This window comes from Candoia aspera, chromosome 8 (genome assembly GCF_035149785.1).
Source record: "Candoia aspera isolate rCanAsp1 chromosome 8, rCanAsp1.hap2, whole genome shotgun sequence".
NCBI classification, from domain to species: domain Eukaryota; kingdom Metazoa; phylum Chordata; class Lepidosauria; order Squamata; family Boidae; genus Candoia; species Candoia aspera.
The window spans coordinates 18547921-18572298 of NC_086160.1; the positions used below are offsets into that span (position 1 = coordinate 18547921).

At 38.5% G+C, this 24378-nt stretch overlaps 1 protein-coding gene across 1 annotated transcript in view; it reads right to left on the minus strand.

Annotated features, from left to right (window-relative positions):
* Positions 1-5069, minus strand: part of DLC1 (DLC1 Rho GTPase activating protein) — a 283634-nt gene extending 278565 nt beyond the window's left edge. Inside the window, exon 1 of the mRNA XM_063310381.1 lies at positions 4704-5069. The gene's annotated coding sequence lies outside the window, so the exon portion shown is untranslated. The remainder of the gene's footprint in view (positions 1-4703) is intronic.
* Between the last annotated feature and the right edge of the window lie 19309 nt (positions 5070-24378).

The window sequence follows — 24378 nt, forward strand, 5'->3', positions numbered from 1 at the left end:
ATTTCGTTTGTGCCAAAGAAGAGCCAGAGTGTTAAGAGACAGGGCTCTTTAAAGGACTGAGTTGCTGAGATGGGGAAAACACACTGAGAAAAGAGCAGAATTTAGACTTTCAAATGGAGACCTTTGGGAAGAGCCGTCAAGGAAATAACTTTCCCTTTTATTTCTGGCTTCTGACACTGAGATTTAATTCCTTTGGTCAGACACCGTGAGAAGGACATGAAAAAAATAGTTGAAAATTAGATTAAACCCTGAAATATGACACCAGCATTAATTGTGGAAATGATTTCTATTTAAAAATAGTAACAGAAAACTACCCTCCTTTAGATATAAGCAATCAGGATTACTTCTCCCCATTTTCCCAGTTCTTGCCATGTGTCTGTTAGTTTTCTTCTTTCTTGTGGGAATCTGGTCCCTTATTTGTTAGGAGTCATCTTACAGTCCTCTTTGTATACTCTGAAGTATTCCAAAAGTGGCTTAGTATATTTTGATACCTGTCAGCAAGGCAAACAGAATTTTTGAAATGCCTACATCTTCAGCACAGATATTGGTTTGTCAGAATTTTACAGGAAAGTTCTGTTGGCTAGAATATTCCCATAAAAGCTATCCTAAGTCTCACAAACTTCAAAGATGAAATCTTTTGTCAGGAAATGACAAAAGTTCAAAAGTAAACATGGAAAATTAGAAGCTTTAATGTGTAATCAAATTCAGATTTATCTCTGAGTTAAGTCCCTTCTAAACTTACTTCTGAATAAACAATGTACAGGACTAAACAGAATGCATGTGAATGGGCATGTCTCCATGTGTGAATGAAAATATAAACAACTAGGAAATTATCAGTATACTATTTGCTAGCTATGCAGAGCAGCATATCACATATTGAACTATATATCAATGACGGCACACACATGGAAAACTCTTGTAACTCTGTAACCATATGGAAGAAAAAAAAATACTCTGGAAACAAGAAAATTTCTAGGAAGGAAGTAGTTATAGCTTCCATAGTCTTTTATAAACTTGTATTGGCTGATAGACTGCCCAGGAAATAATGCTTCTGGAAATGCAATTTTATTCTTATTACTACTCAATCAAGCTAGATATCAGTTCCATAGTTTCACTTTTTGGAGTTATTATCATACGAAGAGACTGGAGGTGGAAATGATGTCTCCGGTAGGCAACAGGATTCTTCTCTTCCCTCCTTCCGTCCCCATGACATCCTCCCATTATAACTTAGGCTGGTTATTCTGTTGCTGCTGCTTTGGGAGAAAGTTGTTTACTGTAACCTAAAATTTCTCAATTACTATTATTATTAGATTTTTATCTCACCTTTTTTATATATGGTCAACTCAAGGTGGTGAACATGCCTAATACTATTATTTTCCCCACAACAGCCACCCTGTGAGGTGAGTTGGGCTGAGAGAGAGGGACTGGCCCAAGGTCACCCAGCCAATTTTCATGCCTAAGGTGGGACTAGAACTCCCAGTCTCCTGGTTTCTAGGCCACCACCTTAAGCACTACACAAAACTTAATTGCATCAAGTTAGCTTGTATACAGGAAAATATTCACACAGTTTATATCTCTTCACTGCATAGAAGCCTTAGTGGGCTAATATGTGAATGTTTCTCAGAGACAGAAGCAATGGATTCAAAATGAGCACGGGGCAAAATTAGATGCTAACATAGCTGATCTTTGCTCTTCCTTCTGGGTCTTTCCAGCCATCCTTCTCTTGCTGGAAGAGCCATGCACAGCACATAGCAGACAATAAAATTTATGGTCAGTCTTTGAGTTATGGTTAGGCATGTTAAAAATTAGATACCTGAACTGCATATACACATACCATTTTGACACAGCCTACAAAGAAAGCTTTCATGATTTTCTGTGTAGAGGTAATGCCAAAATAATCCAGATTTTGCTTCAAGGAAATCCAAATTCTACATTCAAAACAAATTACACAAGTTAAGTATATTGGCAAGCATCCACTAATTGCAATTTATTTGGCTTACAAAATGTGAAGTGCCAAAGGTTTCTGAAGCTAAGGCCAACAGCAGAATAGGCAAGAAAGGAGGCAAATGGAGAAAGGAAAAAGGGTGATATTGAAGGCTCACTATTCTGTTTGTAAAGCTGTATTCTGTCTAAGTAGCACAGAATAGGGTATGGATATAAAAAAAGTCTAGTCATGGGATTTATGTAAGGAGCTAATAAAAAACTAAAGCCTCCCTGAAGTCCAAATCCTGGGGTCTACATGAAAATGATGTTAAGTTTTCTTGGTAGCAGTACAGATGTGATTTGCTATTGCCTTCTTCCAAGAATTTTATTTCCCAGTCTAACTTATCATAAGGGGGATGTCATACTGGTCTCTCATCAGATCTATCTGCTTAGTTTTTTGCAATCAGTCAAGGTTGGCTGTGTGCTGTTCTCTGCTGTGATGGAGTGCCAAAGTCCAATGCTTGGCCCCTAAATTTTGTACGACTTTAGAATGACATTTCATGAAGGCTTAACCAAGCATTTTAAATGAAACTTGCAATCCTTAGAATGCAGTCAAATAACCCCTTTGACATGCAAGCAGTGAACCTGTTCATTACATTGCAGTTGTCAGTTTTAAGCCCTCCTGCAATCATTGAGATTACATGTTTATTTGTTGTATTGATTTAAGATTTTTAAAGCATTTGAGAGACATCTTATGTGTATACAGGTTGGCAGCATCTACCTTGATAGGATCCTCTATCCCATGGAGGTGATCCCTCTGCTTTACAAATCACCCTGCCACAATAAGGTGGATTGCTTCATGTTGACAAAGCACTGAGGAGGGAGCATTCCTACTTGACATTCTACCTTAATTCATCAAAAGCAACTTGCATTCATGTGTAGCACACACATACTGTACAACCCACTTTCAATGGTCATATCAAAACACTGTTCTGCTTTGCAGCAGAACATTGCTTCTCCTGGACAAGATACTTTGTGCTTTGTCAAACTGAAGTGCTCCTTCAGAGCCCTGCATAGTGGTACATATATGGCCTTCTAGATGTTAATTGGTCTGCAACTGATATCATCTCTCATAACTGTGATATTGACTAGGACCATAGTAGGTAGGACAATGATGGGCAGCACCACTCCTTAATTGATCCCTACCAAAGGGTGTGGCGAAGTCTAGATAGATAACATATGGCAGATTCTCTATAAAGAGCCAATACTTAAGTTGGCTTTTATGGCAACAGTAATAAAATAATGAAATAGAGATATAGTGATTTCGTAAGCAGGGGTTCTAGCAGCTCTGAAAGCAGAATAAAACCTTTATGTATAGTCTCCTCTGATATCAGCTGCTGGAGACAGCCAGCCAGAGCTCTCTCTCTCTCTCTCACAGAAGTATCTGTCTGGCTGCTGATGGAAATAGGATGCTAAGCAGAGACTGCATGACCCTAATAAGATACTCACTTATAAAAAAATACTGACAACTGATCTCCATTGATTTCAATGGAGCTAAATATCAAGTAAGTATCAATTAAACACAGAATGATACAGGAATTATTTCAATTACTATTCTTCTTTCCATAGGACAGTAGCAAGAAGCATCAAGACCATTGTTTAACTTTAGCTAAACATTTTAGTGATCAATCCGGCATATCACTAAGCACAATCTCTTTAAGCACCTCTTAACACTGTAGTAAATTATGGCCCTTAGATTCCAAATTGTAATCAGTTAATAGTTGTTCAATAAACAATACTGTGATTTTTAATGACATATGGAAAACATCATACTGTCCATATCCTCTGTCATCTTTTATTTTAGACCAAGAAGGGAGAGGGATTGATATAAATGGCATTTTACTCAGAATCATTGACTTTTAATCTACTTCTAAATCTAACAGTTTCTCTCAAATCTCAGCAAACATTTGATAACCAGCTAAATCTTTATTAATCAACGGTTGGCATTCTTGAACACATTTTCTTTGCAGCTAGGATTTTATATATGACAAAGAATCTCAATTTTGTAATGGCTCCATTTAGGGCATGAAACAACTTTTTGCACTTGGAAGAAACTAAAATGGAGTTTTGAATCAAAACTTTAGCTTGTATTATAGGCAATATTAGAATATTAGGAGTCCATCCTTCCTCCTTGCCTGAAAACAATGATTGGCAGGTATCATGACAAATAATTTCTTAAATTACATGTATTTTTAAAACAATTCCTTGTTAATTGTTGCATTTGGCAGTGAATGTGATCAGTTTGGTAACTTCACATTCAGATATTCCATTACAGACAGACTTATATCACAATTTGGGTGGGTGCGCTGGGGGTGGGGGAAACCAAGCTCTGAAGTTAGATGGCTGATAAGAACAGCAAAGGCTGAAATCTGGCATAGACTTACCTAGAAGCACATCTTGTCAAACTCAGTGGGATTTGTTTCTAAATAAGCATCATAAATCAGCATGTTAACCAAAGGGTTATGTGGCTTTTTAATCCAATGCCTATTTTTCTTATTGGTAGTAAAACAAACAAACAAACAGAAACTCTATTCCAATTTCTTGGCTTTATATTCATTGTAAAGATCAGACATTGTGAGTGTTATTTCTAAATGGATATAAATGTAGGGAATTTGCTTTTTTAAAAAAGGAAAGAAGAGTTTGGTTTAGATTATAGGTATAAATGGGTATGTGAGACAGAAAGATTTAAAGACACTGCTGGCATGCAAGATTCCACTTACTGTGACTTTTTTCAGTCCAGTGATACAGTTGAAATCCTCAGCGCTGAAAGATTCACTACAGAGTCCTGGTGTTTGGCTTAACGGATTCCAGAAAACTTCTGTATATTTCAGATCAGCTTTGTTATATATTTTTAAAAGTAAAAAGCTTCCAGGTTGACCTCATAGAATGGCAAGGAGGTAGAAATAGTCAAAATTACTTCTCTGAATACTCTGGCTGTGTATACAAAAAGGGAGGGCAGGGAAGGGGGAACCCACCCAGAATCCGTCTCAGCCACCACTAGCATAAAGTTCAGATTTCATAGCTGAGATCATTGCTCTATTCTCAGCACTTTTGCTCTAAAAGTGTGATTCTGACCAAAACATATTCTGCAGCTGGAGGGAGCCTTAACGAAGTGGAATTTGACCAACCTCTCTCTCGTTACTTTTGTCTACTAAACGCAGGCTGATGTTTTGTGAGATGGGGCCTCCGAGAAGTAGGTCCAGATTGCTTCAAAAGTATTTCCTGCTGTTGAGTAGTAGGCTTGTGAAAGTGTGTGCATGTGGGTGTGTGCGAGAGAGAAAGAGAGTGAGAGGGAGAGAGAGGAAAAAAATGAGATGGGAAGAAAACTCTGGTTACACGTTAGAAAACTCTGATTTACAACAGCCTTTCCTAATTTCCCAAATTTTCTAAAAGTGTGGCATTTTATGAACCCAGGCACATATTCTGAATGTTGATTTTCTTGACTTGCTCCTTAATGCAAACACAACTCTGAAAGTATGCAGTTCATACATAATATATACCCATAGCCAACTTTTAAAAGCAATTTAGTACAGCCAGCAAAGAGTGAGACCGAGTTAGTCAAGAAAGAGGTAAAAATGATAGGTAATAGCTACAGATTAGGGAGATGAATTTTAATGGCAATATTCTATTAATGAGCTGATAAAAATGAAGGGAAATGGCATAAACAAAAAGAACAAAAAATGGCATTAAAATCAGTTACAGTTCGTATGTACGTGTACCACGTTACCTCTATGAAGAATTCTCCAGAGTCTGGGAAAGCATGAAGATAGACTCCATCTTGATCACATTACAATTCAGCTGACATAAAGCACTTGTAACTACCCTTTTGCAATCTGACAGGCTGCTTGAATCATATCTCTGAAGCAACCCACAGCATCTACATCCTCCATTCTATACAGATTTGGTGAAACTATCTGCTGTTTATCTTTTCTGCTTTCTTCTGCCTCCTCAGAACGATTTCCTCTTAGTTGCTCCAGCCTGGGAACTCAGATTGCCATTTGGTTTTGATTAAAACCAGACAGACAGCTCTGTCAAAATTTGAGAGTAAGCTAATGGAAAGCCCTGGCATGGCTTTAATTAGAGTATCAATTAATAATAAATGTTAACTATTCACATAGCACATGCTATCAGAACTCTTGTCATTTCTAAAGAGAAAAATTGGGGGAAATGCTGTAATTGGGGGAGTGGGAGTTTAACTAGGTAACCTGTTTGTTTTTTCAATGCAATACAATGCATCGAAGAAGGGAACTTTCTTATGAATGCCAAACTTATGATAGAGCTCCATTTGTGGAAAACTGTTAATACTGAACCCAAGGAAATGGTTGAAGCTACAGAAAATATACACTTTGTAAACTCATTTGTGAAGTACTGAAACTCATGTGAAAGGTTTTCCCCTGCAGTTATTAATTGTGACTGCAATTCAAAGCAGATCTACTGGTTGTAGTCAGCCATTAAGGGTGTGGGAGTAGACAGAAGGTGGTTAGGGAAGAACTCATGTCATCGTAGAATGGAAAAGGCATCAGATTACAGAAGATCTCACTGTCAATTGCAAACTATAAGATCCTGATGGTACACCTCCTGATTCTTCTTTGGCACTGGAACAAGGTGCAAACAACCAAAGATAGCCTTGGAGTTGCATCTCATATAAAAGGGAAAAGGGAAAGTTCTGGCTCATCAGGATTAACTGAATTATAGTTCTCCGAAATATACCCTAGAATTGCACCCCGTAGGTAAGAGTGAGGAGTACTAACGTTCTTCAACAACAATTGCTCTCCATTCTTCTCATATGCTATAGGATCTTTTCACTTGAATATGTCTGGGCTCAAGCCCAAAGGAGGTGTTGAACAGATAACTTGAAAGCGATTAGGCAAGAATTCAGCTTATGTGCCTCACCTCAGCTTTTGTAGAGTCCTGGCTAAATACGCAGGCAGTTGCTTCTGGAGAAATACTCATTAAGATTAGGATGAGGCATAGGAAAAAGGTCTGACCACAAACTTTAAAATTCCATCTTATTTTCTGGGTACAATAATCAAGATACTTCTTTGTATATATAACTTGAGGGGCTCATGGATACATTCCCAGCCAGCATGCTTTGTAAAGAGGAAGGGAAACAGGGGAGCTTTGTGAGGGAGTTCAGCAGGGGAGGAGGACACTGCTTACTCATATCCAAATTTAAGTACCAAGTTGGGGTTAGCTACTGGTGAGGAAGCCAGGAGAACAACAGGGTAGGAAATTGGTATGTGTTCATTTCCAGTTTGCAGGGGCTTCAGAGACATTTGGTTGGCCACTGTGGAAACAACCTTCTGGAATAAGATGGATCTCGGTATGACCCAGCAGCATTGTCCTTATGTTCTTAGGACCAATTCCAGCACTGAGTTCACAAAAGTGCTGTGAGGTCTAGTACTTGAAACGTTCAGAATTTCAGTCTCCAGGAGGAAACATTTATGGTAAGATTGAAGGTTTCTCTACCAGTGCAGTTCAAAGCCACTGTGACAAGCATTTGCCCCAATATATTTTGGCTCAGTGAATTCAGCAGAGTAATTAGTCTGATCTGATAGTTTGTTCTGCTGAGAAAGGGTGATTTGAGGTTTATAGAGAAAGTTTTTAATGATTTCATTGCTGAAGCCACATCTTTACCTAAGAGAGAGGGCATCCTACTTAGGGCAGACCCTAAGTAGGATGCCCTCTCTTTGAAAGCTGCTGGGCTTTCATTTTCAGCTGAGATAAGCCATAATGAATCTAACCACCAAAAATCCTATAGATGTGCTAATTTAATGTTAACAGGAAAAAAAAAAGAGTGGAGACAAAGGGAGTCATAAAAAGCTGCCTAATACCAAGTCATAGCATCAATCCATGTAGCTCAGATTTGTCTAGCTTTCCATAGTTTCAGACACAAATCTTTCATCAGCAGTTGGGACACCAGGGATGGAAACTGAACCTTCTGAAAAACACACCAATGTCCACTAGCCTTCTACCTCCAGATTCTGCTGTGTTATGATTGCCCAGTAACCATTTCTGCATTAGTGGACCTTTTTTTATAAGTGGCAGAAAATGTCAAGTGTCAGGCTAGTAGCTCAGTACTAAGTGGAGACACTAAGCCATAGGCACAGCTAGCTTGTGGATACTGTTTAAAACAAACTAGTAATCTTATGATCTATTCATTTTCATATTCAGTGGTGGCAGGAAAAGCCACATGATGTTTATAATGCACCACATCATTATATTAAGCCTGGAGTTAGAGTGTGAATCACTAACAATGAACAATTGGCTCAATCTCAATGAGAACATATCAAGTTAAGAAGACTGTTTTGCCTCTACACATGAAATGAGCATGTGTCTTCAAATATTTCCTTTGGAATGTTACAGGCATGGCAAGACATCTAAGCTAAGATTATTCTTTGTATATCACGAAGACTGTTCAAGAACGAGTGGGGGTACACAGTGGGGGAGAGGAGCTTGCAAGTACAATTAGATAACCCAGTGCCCTTTCTCAGCAACATTGGAGAGATCCTAGCTCAGTAGTATAGCAGATGCTCTCCATGTAGGACACGCTAACTTCAAACCTGCAATGAAAAGGATCAGGTGACTGATAAGCAGAAAAACCTCTACAAGAATATGTCAGCCTGAAAATATGATACTTGTAAAAACAGACTGTATAAGGCAACTTCCTTTGCTTCTAACAGGATATCAGATTTTTTAATAGTTCATATTCAGTCTATCAGATCATTCCTATCAGAATTCAGTTATTTCTTTGAGTAGCACATTCCTTTATATTTCTCAAAATAGTTGGCTGCTATGTATGTGTTCAAATATGTGTTTCAAATCCATTGGAGAAAGAGGGGCACCCAACTGCATACAAATAACAACAACTGTATATGCCACCAACTCAAATCTTTACACAAATATTGCCTTTCTGGATTGGATTAGACCCAACCACGGTGGTCATGGTGAAGGAAAACCATTTCTTTAGGAAGAAGACTAATAGTTTTAACTGAAAACCTTCTTACCTTTTTGGGTAAGACAAGTCCCCTTCTGACAGAACGGTAATAAATGCAACAAAATGCACTAGCCTAGAATTGTTTAGATTGTGACCCATTTGAGAACAAACAGGCAGGCAATTATCTATCAATAATTTAGTATTTTGATCTTGTCTTTTCTTGAATCCATCTAATACATTTTGGTTATCATTACATCCTGTGGTGAGGCTCAAATATTTCATCCAAAAAGAAGTATTTGGGCTGTTTTCAATCTGCTACATTTCATCAGCTACTACCTAAACCTAATGAGGTCAAAGAGTTCACTATCTGTGAATGTCTGCAGACCAAATGTGATTTTCACATGGTTATTAACTTTTTTTTTTGTGCTAAAAATCAAAGTCTGAAAATACTTCTGGCCAGAATGCATTTTCATACTGTTTAAAAAGGGAATCCTTGGATGTTGGATTAAATATACCTATCACATATCTCAGCTGGGCCATTTAGCAACACCTCAATATATAAAGCAAAATGAAACATTCAGCTAACATAAGTCTCAATGATTCATTTATTGGTCAATAGAGGCATATCAACAATGCCAATTTTAAATGAATCTGGATGTAATAGATTTTTTTTTTTTGGAACCCAGAGAAATGTTTCTGGAGCTGCCAGTAACATATCAGTTGAATTACCTTTTCCCAGATTTATGGATGGGTAAGAGAGGCAAATGGGTACTGATTGATATTAAGGTATTAATACCTTCCCCTAAATAATGCTTATATTCTTCAGGTAAATATGTCTGTATCCCATATAATTCTTTTGCATTTATACAATAGTCTTGTAAAGGCTGGACTGTCCAAGGTTTTCTGCAGTTCCAAAATAAGTTTGGTTAATAAACGATTTCTGGGCTTCCCTGATGAAAAACCCACAGACACACAGAGATACACAGTGCTGGTGAGTTAAAGATTGAAATTACAAAGCTACCAGTTCTGAGCTGCAAAAATCCAGAACTCCACTAGCACCAAAGGGATAGAGTTTTCCATATTTCTTTCTTGCCATCTAGTGGCAGACTGGATTTTTGCAGATCAAATCAGCCCTAATGGAAATGATAAGACTTCTTGAATAGATGTCAGTGGAAGTTCCCAAACACTTGGCCATGCATGGCTTGACTAGGCTCTTTAGATCAAACTGGGCTGAGTTTCAGGCATACAACATGACATGGCTAGAAAAGAATCTTTGTATGCTAAGATGCCCATTAAAAACAGATGGTTGTCCTATGCCAACATGAAAATACAATGCCTTCATACCTCCTGTAGTTTAATTCTGGTACTTCCCACAATTTAACACTTTTTTTCCTTGTACTTCTTGTTGTACGGGGATGAGGGTGTTAGGCAACGTCAGCAAGACAAGGACATGGGTAGTAACATCTCTGTAGAGTTGGGCTGAGGGAAGTATTGGGAGGAGAATCAGGTGGGCCATTATAGAGGAAAGAAAACCTCTAATTTGGAGGCAATTTTGACTTTCAACTCACTTGCTCTATTCAGGTGGCTGGATGGTTGGATAACTTCATCTCAAGATGCTGCTGATTAATGCCAGCTCTGCAATAAGAACACTTTCATCTGCTTTCTGATGGTGGATGAAGCAGCAGATCCCTGCCCATCCTGGCTTTTGCATGGAGCAGGAATAGATCCAGGAGATTGTCAATAACACTTTACAAGAAGGGGAATTGCCTGCAGTTTTGATGATGGCTATGGTATGCCTTCTTCTGAAGGGGGAAGAGGGCATCCTTGGACCCAGTGGCTTTAGAAAAATATTGGCTGGTATCCCCTTTATGGGGACAGCTGTGGAGATGACGATAACAGGCCAGCTACAGAGTACTTTAGAAGAAACAGATTGTCTGGGCCTTTTTCAGTCAGGATTCAGATACAGTATTGGTTGCTCTCCTGAATGATTTGTATTAGGACCTAGATGTGGGTGATATACCTCTCCTGGTCCTTTTAGACTTTCAGTGGTTCTGCTCCTTTCTTAGATGGCAGGTTCAGTTTGTAGTGATGGAGATGAGTGAACAGCCCAACAGCCCTTTATTTAACAGTTTAGTCCTCTTCCTCCAGCTTTTTAACATCTACCACTGGGAGAGGACATCTGAGAGTTTGGAGGACAGTATCACCAGTACAGTGATGATACCCAATTGTAAATTACCATCTTGGGCTGCATGAGAGATGTGGTTGATATCTTATTTTGGCACTTGGAGGCTATAAGAGTCTGGAGGTAAAAGAACAAGCTGGAGTTGAATCCAAACAAAGCACACTGTTATTTATGGATGGGCATGTGCTACCTGTGAAGATGCAGGTTTATGATTTGGGGGTCCTTCTGGACTCACAGGTCCAACTCAAGCAACAGCTGGAGCCAAGCTTTGGCTGCTGTGCCAATTGTGGCCTAATCTGGTGCATTGAGATAGTCTAACCACCTGCTGAGAGCCTTGCAGTGGGATATAAAGCCAATAAACAAACAAAACATGATTATGCACATTGCATAGCTCAGTGCTTAGCCTTAGCACAGAGACCATGTAATTGCAGAACATCTATTGGTCAGATGGAAGAAGAAACTCCCATTCAGTCCAGTGCTTTTCTTAGTGTGACCTCTTTAAAGCTGGGGCAGGGCATTTTTAATCCTTTCCCTCCATGCTCTCCACCTTTTCCCTCAACACACTCCTAAATACTTTGAAGAGGAAAGCTTAGAGGAACAACTGGGATCAGCCTTCCCTGGGAACAGCATCAGACACCTGCCAGATGCAGAACTACAATTCCCACATAGGCAGCCAGCATGATTGATGGGAATTCTAGGAACTGTAGAATTAATCTATCTGGAGGGATCTGGGGCAGGAGGAAGTCTGGCAGAGAAACTATTATGTTAATTTCCCCATTTGAAAAGCAGTACTTTCAGGGGAATGATTAGGATTAGGAAAAGAATAGGAGCAAAGTCTTATATAACTAATTCCTCCCCGCTACTCTCAATTTGCTAAAAAAGAAAAAAAAAGTGGGGAGAGGTAGAGAAGACAGACAGGATCCAAGCTTAGATCTTTAATCATTTTATCTAATTTGGCTCTCAGCTAATTTGATCTGATATTGCCTACACCAGATGGCAGCCCTAATCTATAAAGCACAAATGAAATTCTCAGGTGGCATTAACATAAGTGATACTGCATTTGTTAGCAGACATAGGCTACTGAATCCTGCCAATTTAAAATTAATTTCTCTGGTGTAGGCCCCTCTCTGGGATTCTGGAAAATGTTACCTTGTGAAACTCCTGATGATATATTGGAGATCCCTGGTCCCATTTTATCGCATTAGTTTTTTGGGGGGGTGCTGGTCAAGAAGAAGGGACATTGTAATGACATGGATATATAATACAGACACAAACTAATTCCAAAACATTATATTCAGGGAAATCACTTCTATATGTTTAGTATTTATAGATCTGTCATTTGTAAGCCTTAGTCTAATGCAAGAGTCTCTCATGGGTGATTTTACGGCCTGACATTTGCATTTCTAGCAGTTTGGAAAAACCCCAAAGGCATGTCCACAGAGAGGCTCTGAAGTAACATTTGAAAATCTTAAGTGCAAACAAGAAATGAAAGTTTAGGGCATACTCTGAAATGAAACCCACACTTGCCAAATGAACTTCACTTTGCTTCTCAGTGATCTCCCTGCCCCCCACTTTTAATTAACATAATATCCCTTTGAGACACCATGTCAATCTAAGCAAAAGAGAGGGAGGCTGATGTTTCCCCTCCTTCCTCCTTCTGCCCACCCCCACAATATGGCCATCTGTGGTATACAACTTTTCCCCAAAGACTCAAGCTCATCCTCCTTGGCTTTTCCCAGCCCATCTTGTTTTCTGGACTGCACCCGATTCACATGGCTGAAGGACCTACAGCAATTGTTGGCAGCTTCAATTATCAGAGCTCCTCTGCTGCTCTGCAGCTTGTTCTAATGCTGATGCAATTCTCCCTGAAGACAAATGTTTATGAAGAATAAATTACATCTGGTGTACAAAGTCAGACCTTCAGATGTGCAGGGAAGGTCTCCAACTGTGGAAATCTAAGCAAAGGGTCTCCCTGGCCTTGACTGAGATGTGGAAGAGAAAGGTGCTGCCAACAAGCCTTTCATTTGCACACTATTCACTTTTATCTGTAAAGAAAGACAATCCAGGAGCAGATTGTAATTAACATGATTGCCTTCAGTAAATTAGCTCTTCCCTGCATCTGTCCCTAGGTTGGCTTTATCTTAGGGTATGTGCCTTTAAACGGAGATACACATTACTTAAGCCTTCTCCCAATTATTATGACTGTTTAATATTCCAAAACTGAAGGCTAAAACAGGAATTTGAACATCCAATTCATATTTTATTTCACATGCCTCTTATATCATTTCACTTATTGCTAATTGTTATTTATAAACCTATGAAACACAAAGTACATTTTTTCCTTTTTTCCTTTTCTGTGAATTAAACAAACAAAAAAGAGCGAAAGATGAACTCTGAAATGACCGCATTTCTCATGAGGCCAGAAGACAAGACAAGTATAACATAGCACAGAGGAATTAATATTATTGTCAGCACTGACCCACCATCTTGGATAGAGACCGTGAATACCTTCTGAGGGAAACTGAAACTGTTTCACTTTAAAAATAAATTGTACTTTGGTGGCTGTATTTATCTCTCAACCTACATTAAGTCACAGAGTTACATGATGTCCCACTGCTGACAGAGAACACAGAGTATTACTTACCAAATGTTAACTCTACTTTGGAGGAGTTATAATGTTGAAAACTCATCCTGGGCTAGATATGGCATCCTCCCATGGATAAACAGTAGTGCCACATACTATCTCTTAGTCTAATATTATTTTTGCATTCATTAGGTCAGTGTTAAAGTGTGGTCCTAGGACCCCCAGGGGTCCACAAAGACCCTCTTAGTGGTCTGTGAGGTCAAAATTATTTGCCATCCTATGTTGAAAAAATAATACAATATTAAAATCCCTTTAGACAATTGTGAGACACGAATGTACGAGCAGCGAATGCATCAATTTTAAATATTGGTGAATATTGATAAATATAACCCATACAAACAAAAGCTCCATAATTTTTAAATGCGGGAAGGGTTCCTGAGAGAAAAAATTTAAGAAACACTGTATTAGATGTATATCGTAACTATTCTACAGGAGCTCGTAGCTGTATCCCCACAACAGTAACAACTCAGAAAGGATTCTGGGCCCAAATCCACCTAGTGAACATCTTCTAAGTCTCCCAAGTCCTCCTCCAACACCCCAACCCTACATCACACTGACTGTCAGCACTTCTGACAGTATTCATGTCCCTATTTAAATATCAGCATGGTTTTGGAGGGAACAGTGGCAAAATGGAAGAAATAACCCTGATGCAGTGTAAAACTTTTAATGCTGAATTTAATATAAAGGAAGGACTGCATTTAACAACTGCTTTAAAACAACCCACTCTTTGCAGGCTGTGAGGTATCCATCGTAGGAGGCTTGCCACCCTTATAACTCGTGTTCTACTGTGCATAACACAGTGTCCACATACAGCCATTTGGGGTGCTATGATGAAAATGGCCTGATCCATATGTTGACTCATTATTTCTTAACTGACCACCATAGGGTAAAAGCTACCACATGGGGTGATATAGACATTTGCTATAAGTGACATTTTTTAACAGTTTGCTATCCCTTTTGGAAATAGGAAAAATTGTGTGTGAAAGTTTTTCCAATAGACTTCACAATAGTGAATCATAGGTTTATTGATTGTTCAAAATAGGGAAACATTATTGATGACACAATTTCATTTGTGTATTCTGAGGACCCAAGGTAGGATGGTGCTTGGCTGGCAGACTAGTTATTGATTTCATGATACAGTCAACATATGTGGGTATATGTAGTAGCCTTCTCTAACTGTAGATGAATTAGAAATGGAGGTCCCACAATTATTAGGGAACATGATAGGAATTTTAGATACCTTCCAGTGCACATGAAGAGAACATCAGCTTGGGAAAGGCTGGTGAATAGAACTATAGATTTAATTACTTAATAAGGATCCTGGAAGAAGGTCTTTTATTAGGAATACACACACACACAAACACACACACAGACATTTTATGAATGTTTATGTTCCTTTGGAAATGAATGAAACTCAAATCAGTTGACTTCTGGCTTGCCTATCCTATTGATTTCAACTGGAAAGTAGTGTGACCAGTTTTCTGTGGATTAGAGCCATCTTATATGAAGAATGACAGATATAGGTTCCATGTCATTAACTATTCATAAAATAGCTGGTTTACATAAGAAAAACAACCTAAATCCCACAAGAGACATTTATGGATATGTGTAGAACTTTGATGCATAGGTTAGCGATACTGACTACAGCTGAAAATTGGGTTTATTTTAGAAATAGGCTTAAAATAGAACAACCATTTTAATGCATGCTTTTATTGTACCACAGATGACCTTAAACTTCCTGAAAGAGAGTACTCACTACAAGAGTGGTTTAGTTTTAATGGTACTTATTCATGTCTTTCATATGAGTTAGGCTTAATAGATTTATAGTTTAAGTGGTTATTAGGTACAGATGTTAAAAATGCCTGTTCTGCTTCACCTGGGTCCTCTGATTTGCCTTGTAGAAAAAATTAAAATTTCTGAACAACACTGTGCATGGATTTTCAGACCAAACTTTTAAAAAATATATGGTACAGTTCAAAGCATCATCTTTTGCCACTTTTCCTGTTTTCAAAGTACTTCATATGGAGTGTGTCAATATTTCTTACAGGAAATCTTTTAGTAACAACTCATAGTATTTCATCCCCTTAATACAGGTGCCAACAGAGCCTTAGGACTTCCCAGATGATTAAATTTGGGGGGAGGTAATTTAGTGCCTCCAAGTGTTTTGGATTAGAACTCAAGTTTCAGCCAGCATGATCAATGGTGAAAGATCCTTGATCTCTGTTAGAATTTCTTATGATTTGGAAGGATCAGGTTCATCATCTTCCTATAGTATTTACTACCACTTATTTGGCCTCAGATTCTCTATATCAATCAACTCTGTACATCATAATTAGCATCATACATAGCAGCCCCATTTAGAATAATCCCCAGTGAGATGACCAAAGCATGAGTGATGGTTTGGAGGGCCTCTTAATCCAGAAATAGGCACAACTGGCACACAAGAAGAATGCTTGTAAAGGCCTTCCTGGCTATAACTGCCACCTGCTCCTCAAACAGGAGCTGTGAGTCCAGAAAGACCCCCAAATTATGCATCAGTCCCAAATATGGAAGTGCAACCTCATTCAGAACTAAAGATGGAAAGTCTGTGGTTCCAGATTAGAGAATTTATTTTTCCTTAGTTCAGGAAAATTGGCACAATACAATGCTTCACAGTCCTTTTCCCTTATTTCTACCTTTACTTATCTATTTCAGTTTGCCTGGTGTATAACCTATGAAAGCTTATACTGTATATATTACTTTATCTGCTGCCTATCAAAGCCACCAATCCATTACTCTAGAGTGCCCAAGAAAAGGATATAGTAAGTACAATAGACATGTTTCATTTAAATTGTTATATATTATGAAGAGAGCAATAATTCTAGTGAAAATACAGATTAGATATATCAGCATTTTATTGTGTTGCAGATAAATTCCAGTAAGAGCAACCTAACCGTTGAAGAAGCAAATTTTGTAATCATTAGGAAAGGAATTCAGAACTGAATTGCTGATATAACAACACCCTTATATTAATCTATGGTTAAGACTACTTTTGGAGTATTGGGCACAGATTTGCTCACCAACTCTTGGAAAAGATATCGAAATATGAGGAACCAAAATTAGGAGAAAGCTGGAGACTTTACAGCAGTTGAGATTTTTTAGCTTAGGGCAAAGTAAGATAAGGGGAGGCATAAAGAGGTACATAAAATCATGCACAACATAGATATAAGGGAGAGAGAGAAGTTTTTCTCCCTACTCACAATAGTAGAACTAAGTTATTTCTTGGAACTAGAAGTGGGGAGATTCAGGACCAGCAGAAGGAAATCCCTTTTTCCTCCAGGTTCATAATGAATTTGCTGCCAGCAATTGTGGCAATGGCAGCAAATCTGGATGGTTTTTAAAGAGATTGAAGAGGTTCATAGAGAACCAGTGGCTACTTATATCAATGGCTGTTTACTACCTCTTGAATCGCAAGCAGCACGCCTTCTAGTCTGGTTTCTGAGAACTAAAAATGGCAGGGATTTGTCACCCTCCAGTCCAGGCTTGTGAGCTTCCAGTTGGCCATTATGTGACACAACATGCTCTCCTAGATGGGCCTATGGCATGACCTAGCTGGGCTTTTCTTGTGCTGTTATGTTCTTAAACTTTTCCTGACCCCTGCCAAGTTAAAGTGATAAAAGGAAGCTTATACTGGCAAATGAAGAGAAAAGCATTGAGGAAGAAACACCTAGTAATTTGCTGGTGTTACCTTACGGAAGCAATGCTGTGCTCTCCAAAATAAAATTTCTTCACTGAAATGCCCTGTTGATTTTATGTTGAAAATAGGATCCAGTGTGGCTTCTCATCTCAAACAACTTCCGCTACCTACAACTGAAGAATAAGCCTGCTATTCATCCCTTGCTGGTATTCTTTCTCTTACGAAAATTTTTAATATTTTCTTTGGCAATCCTTGGTCTTCATTTGGTATTTTTCAAATGAAATAGCCTCCCCCAGATTTTGCTTACCAAGTTGTTTCCCTCTCTTTCACTTGACCCCTACCTTCCCACCCCAACATTTTTCTCAGGTTCTTAACTTCCTTTATGCTGACTACCAGGAATGTTGGGAGTTTCACAGCAGCTGCACATTTTAAAATAATTTGGAAAAGACTTATAGTAATAAAGATCATTCACAGCTTTTCTATCTGGTTTAGCTAATGTAGGCAAGGTGGTCCTACATGGCAACAATAGGCTTTCAGTTTTGACACTACAGATGCGCCCTTCTGTGGCTCTAGGGAATTCTAGGGCTTCTTTCATCCCATTACCAATTTGCCTTTCACTGAAAATGATTGAAACAAATTGAATGGTTATGCATTTGCAAACATAACAAATGCATTTCTATGTGTGTGTGGATGCAGCAACACATCTGGATGGACAAGTCTGTCTACCCTATAATCCTAATCCAATTCAATCAGCTGGAGAAAGCTTTTGATGCAAAACACTTGCATCTTGGTAGTTAAGCAGAATTATGTATTCTTCACACTGCATAAGGGAAACCTATATAGTTTTTAATTTCAAAGAACTTCACCTGCACAAAGGGGTAAGTCTTCATGGTTTGCCATGACTTAGTACTAACCAACATGTTTTGCAAGAAGATCCCCAATTCAAGCCCTGAGATTATGCTCTGGAATCTAAAACACAGCTACCATTCATTTGGTTTGGCTTGGTATATGTTCCTATGTCCCAATAATGAATGTTCAAGTTATGGGATACATGTATAAGTAGTTTGTGTCACGTTCCTTATTGAAGATGTGCAAGGCTATTTCTGTGAACCAAAAAGTAAAGCAACTACTTTGGATCATCCAATGCAGTGATTTTTTAAATAATGCTTTGATCTTCTGTCTCATTCACATTTCAAAGAAAACAGTAATTTTCATCGTATATTTATAAAAAAGCCAATTAGATTGTCAAAACCAACCCAGCTATTGTTCATTCCCACATAGAAATTTTATATAATATGGTCTTTTTACAAAGGATATTAGTCATGCTGAAATTCCATTAATTTCAGCAGGCTTAAAGCTCAATTTCAACACACTTCTGGCCTCCTCTCTTCTCTTGGAACAGTAAGTTCCAGGTAAATGTATAATGAACCTTAAAACAGTTCCATTCATCATATCTAGCTATCTGTAGATTAGGGCCAATGAATATTATGTCCTCCTTGCCCAAAATGTTGTTTATAATTATTCTGGGATATTTTTTGTCTTCAAGAGCTATTCCTTGAAATCCTAGATGCCAAAAATAAAACTGACATAGAACATTTATTTAAATTGGATTCAGAGGGAAAGGAAAAACATTTGGCACTGAGAGATCAGAATTTCTGGCTGTTTGCCATTGATATTTGTCTGGCATTTTCATCATATTTATCCATGCAATTCTTAGAAGAGTAGGTTAGCTCCAAGTATTGAATATTATATTTACTAATAACTAAAAGTTGTGTCTAGTTAGCAACTTCCTTTGCTGTTGATGTGGGAAGCAGGAAAAAAACAATACAGAACTCTCTAATACCAATCCAGGAAGAATTACTCCAGGAATTCTTGGGCAATGGCATCCTTGGGTTTGTGCCAAGCTATGTTAGCTCTGGGAAAAAGGGTGAGATACAGACTTACCAAACAAGTTGGTCTTCATTTTAGCAGAGGAAAGGCAAAAACATGTCCTTATTATTTCTTTACACCACTTGAAAGGGAAATTGGGAAGGAAAGGATCAAGAATGGTTTTAATACCTAAATTCCAAAGGTAAATAAAAAAGTGGATAAGGTGCTGGGCTAGAAACCAGGAGTCTGGGAGTTCTAGTCCCGCCTTAGGCATGAAAGCCAGCTGGGTGACCTTGGGCCAGTCACTCTCTCTCAGCCCAACCCTCACAGGGTTGCTGTTGTGGGGAAAATAGGAGGAGGAGGGAGTATTAGGTATGTTCCCCAGCTTGAGTTATTTATAAAAATAATAAAGGCGGGATAAAAATTTAAATAAATAAAATAAATAAATAAATACATCCAATATGAACTGTTTCAGTGGGACGTCAGTTACAATTACTTATAACCCTATGCTGTTTGGGTGTATGTATGTATATATGTATATATTCATTCTAATTGAGAAAATTAAAATATAAGCAAGTGGATTCCACCATAAAAGTTGTTGTGTATCCCATACCACTTTCTAATGGGGATGGTTTCCTCTTGAAGGTTCTTAGAGGCTTAAGAAGATGCCTCCATTGTCTCACCTCTTTGATTTCTATTTTCATTTTATAAATAACATTTACTATTCCACAACTCCTGTGATTTACTAAATGTGCTTAATCCTCACTGCACCATGCTTTTATTTATAGGAAAAGCAAGTTACATCCTTTGGGATTTTTTTTTAAAGAGGATTCCTATGTTTGAAAACATGGGGATTACCCCCAGGCATGCTTATACTTCATCTGTGTCCTGCTTTATTTCAGTTTGTATCAGCATTGGAGTATGTAGGTTATTGTAAAAGTTAGTGATATGTGATACACCACATAACTACCTTTGGCAATGAAGGTAGCCAATTTACATTTTTTTCATAGCCTACCTAAAATTGCTATTTATCTGAACTGTGTGTGTGTGCGTGTGTATGGAGAAACGCACAACATGTGCAAGGTATGTTATAGATGATGTGGCTTTTGAAATAGCGTCAGGCTCGTTGTTGACTCAGCTCTCCTTAAAATAAAGGGCTTGTGACATTTTTAGTGGAAGCATATAATTCCCATGATTTGATCATCCAAAATAAAAGTGTAGGCATGAAGAGACTGAGATTATAGAGGGAAAATGTTACTGCTAACTGAGAGAATCCCTAGAGGTTTCATAAAGAGCTCTCAAGGAGTCAAGCAACTGAAATATGCACATTTTTGGGGGAGAAACAAAGAAAATTAGTTCACCTTATGAAAATGCAAATCATTCCTAATAAGGATATTCCTTTCAAACTGGGGCAGTTCCATGGATTTCTAGCCAGCATGAACAAAGATTATCCTGGCTGGGTATTCTGGGAATCACTGGGCAACACATATAGATGGAGCCAGGTTGGGGGAAGGTGGCCATGGCTCTGTGTCCTTTGAGTGGGCAGCACTGGTATGTGAAAAATCCATATAACTAAATAAGATCATGCCTTCAAAGGGTATTGAGCAAATACAGAGGTTTTAAAATATTGAATACAAATAAGGCAAGGAGCATGCTGTCAATCTCATTCTTAAAAACTGGGGAAAGCAGCAATTAAGATAGGAATTTATATCAGATTGATATCATGGAGGTGCTCCAGAAAGAACTCTGATGCACCCAAACTGCTTTATTTCTCCCATTTGAAAGACAAGCTTCTCTAAATAATAGAAGCCCTAAAATTCAGGACGCTGAGACAGATTATACAGTTAATACATGTGTATTCCAGATGTGATACTCTTTCCATAGGCAACTGAGTAGCACAGTTGATGCATCAAAGTCCAACTATTTCCTGGTCTAAAAAGGTAATACAAGGTCCCATTGGGAATCTGGGTATATTTTGATTAAATGAAAGAGTTCTACCTCTGTCAAGGTACAACAAGGATGTCATTGATCAAGGATGCGGTCTTGAGTATTTAAGGATGTCATTCAGCACATTAATGTTGTATTTTCAAAGGAAACACAGTCTTTTTTATAACACCTCCTATCTTTTGAAATGACTGTTTGTGTGTATGTGTTTATATGTGCGTGATGGCTAACCTATGACATGTGTCAAAGGTGACACACCACAACGTTTTGGGTGACATGCCAGCATTCACCAACATCCGACAACAGCTATTGTCCCTGTTTGAGTTATCAAAGAAACTGAATGAACAAAAGGACTGCAACTCCCCCACCCACTTATCCCCTAGCCACATTTCTGACCTTCTGGCCACCCTGCACCCTGCCTTTGGGGGGGCGGAAAGCAGCCCCAGAACTGTGTGGCTCTGGGGCTGCCTGCCACATCCTGGGAAGCCACAGTCATCCTCACCCCCTCCGAGAGCCCTACTGCCCTACCCACCGCCAGCCCAGCTCACCTGGCCGTCTTCTTGCTCCCTCTTGCGTGAAGCCGGTTCCTGCAGAAGCCGCTTGCAATTTGCAAGAAACCCCTTGCAGTCTCCAAGAAACAGCTTTGCTCAGTGGGGTAATAATAATTTTTTAAAAATAAATGAATATGGAAATAATTGTTTCTCTTTTGTTCGGTGGGGTGTGTATGACACACCAGAAGAGTCAAGTTAGGCATTTTCCAAATTTTTGACACGCTGAGCCCAAAAGGATCACCATCGTAGATATAGCTCATGATGTCTGTTCTTTCATGTACAGCATGGATATAAATCTTATAGATGCATAAGGTTTAAGGAGCTTTAAAATGGATTCTATGAAGCTGTAAAAACTAAGGTTCAACAAAAAAACAATTTTTTCTGTGTGTGTGTTCTGGGGAGAACTTTGTAGCTTTGAGAGTAATGGTTTCCAAGTTTCTCCTACTCACAATGTACTTCATATTATTATTATTATTATTATTATTATTATTATTATTTACCAAAATGCCCCCAACCTTTTCCTCCTCCTACAAGAGTTGTAGTTGTAATAATGTTCTGTCTTAATCATCATTAAGTTGGATTGAGATTTTTAAAAGTAGTGACAGTGTTTCTTTAACAAGCAATAATGGAAAAAACTCAAATGACATGGCCTGGAGGAATTTGAAGGAACTTAGAGGAAGCTCATGGCAGCCTGAACCTGTTTGAAGCCTACTATTGGGTTAGTTGTTATTTCATAGGAAAATAAGAAGCTGCCTGATATCAGGTCCAACTATGTATTTATCTAGATGCATAAAGCTGATACTGATGGGTCCTCAGAGTTTCAGGCATGAGTTTTTCCACCTTTACTTGGAAAATACGGCCTCTTCTTAGGGCTACCATACCTGGCTTGCAAAAATGAGGACCATTCCTAGATGGCAGCATAGCAATACAGAAAATTCTCACTCTGCTGCCTCCTACTTTTTTTAATGTATTAAACTTATATAACTGTCAAAAGGCAACTGACTATGGCAACAATATAAGACAGCCAGTTTGGTCTAGTGATTAAGGTACCAGGCTAGAAATCAGGCATCCGTGAGTTCTAGTCCCACCTCAGGCAAGAAGCCAGTTGGGTGACCTTGGGCGGGTCATTCTTTCTCAGCCTGAGGAAGAAGAAAGCAGTGGCAAACCAATAGAATGGCAGGGATTTGTCCTGGCAGTCACCAGGAGTCAAGACTAACTTGAAGACACACACAGATACAGAATATAATGCACAATAAAACATCTGTAATAGCAACCAACATTCATACAATAAATGAATAAACTAGTTAATAAAATCCAGTTTCAGATGGCATATGATCTTTCCCCAAAGGCCCTATGGAACAGCACGTCCTTCACAATCTTCTGGAGGCTATTACTGAATGGGCCAGCCTATGTTTTAAAGGAAGGGTGCTCCAGAGTATAGATGCCTTTTTTGGAAAAACAGGGCTTCCCGGCACTCTCCTTCAGCAACCATGGCCTGATCCTAAAACTTTCTTTCATGTATCAAAACCTGTGGTAGATAAGCTTCCAATTCGAGGAAACCCAGAAAGCAGGTGATTAATTCATTCTGAGCAGAGCGTCAAGTAAGAGATGCCAAAGCCATCTTTGAGATGCTAAACAGTCTGTTGTAATCCCCAACACCTTAAGTGTTATAGGTGTGCAGATAGCAAGAGAGGGTAAAGATTTGGGCAGCTTTTCTTCATTTGATCATTACTTCCTGCCCCAAGTGGGGAGTTGGACTCAGTGGTCTAAATGGTGTCTTCCAACTCTATAGTTCCAGGAGTCTAACATGAGAAGGTGGTTTTAGAATTACAGTTTATGTTTTATCCTTCTTCCCCTCCTGTAAATGTGTTTTTTTTTTAAAAAATAGATTGATAAAATGTCGGTTCCCAGCTGTTGACTGAAGATTTTGGGCTGTTGGCTGTTTTCCTGATGTTTTCCCCATACCTATGCTGCTTATAACTCCATTCCATACATATAACTATAGTATACACATTGAATTCTGATGCACATAAGACATTAAGCTTTGCAAGTGGAATGGTTTTAGAAAATACAGTAGTTTTAGATGAAAGTTGGTTCCTTTTCTGCAAGTGAAAGCTTCCATTGGAACAAAAGTTGTGGCATGAATGTAACAAATACATAAAACCAATTAAATATATTAATTAAATAACCACTTTCTGATTCATTAACATTTTCATGTAAATGAAAAAAGCTAAGAGCCAATGTGCATACAACGCTGGTAGCCAGTGGTCTTGAAAATACATGAGTGATATACACTGATTCCTTAGTCTAACTTGATGTTTGAAGTTAAATATTTCTGTTTATGTAGCCATTATCTGTCCATGTCAGTTTCCTTAGATGTTATTCAAAAATTCCTGCTGCTTCTATCTCCTGACCTTTTCTATCCTTCAAACATGTGTTCCAGTTTCTTTATGACCTCTGCTCAACTTCCACATGAAAGCTACTCACTCATCACAGCAGATCCAGAGCGGCTATATATTTTCTCACAAACACGAATTTAAGCAGATGTTTGCATATTTCACTGGTGAGGTTTTAGATACTTAAACACCCACA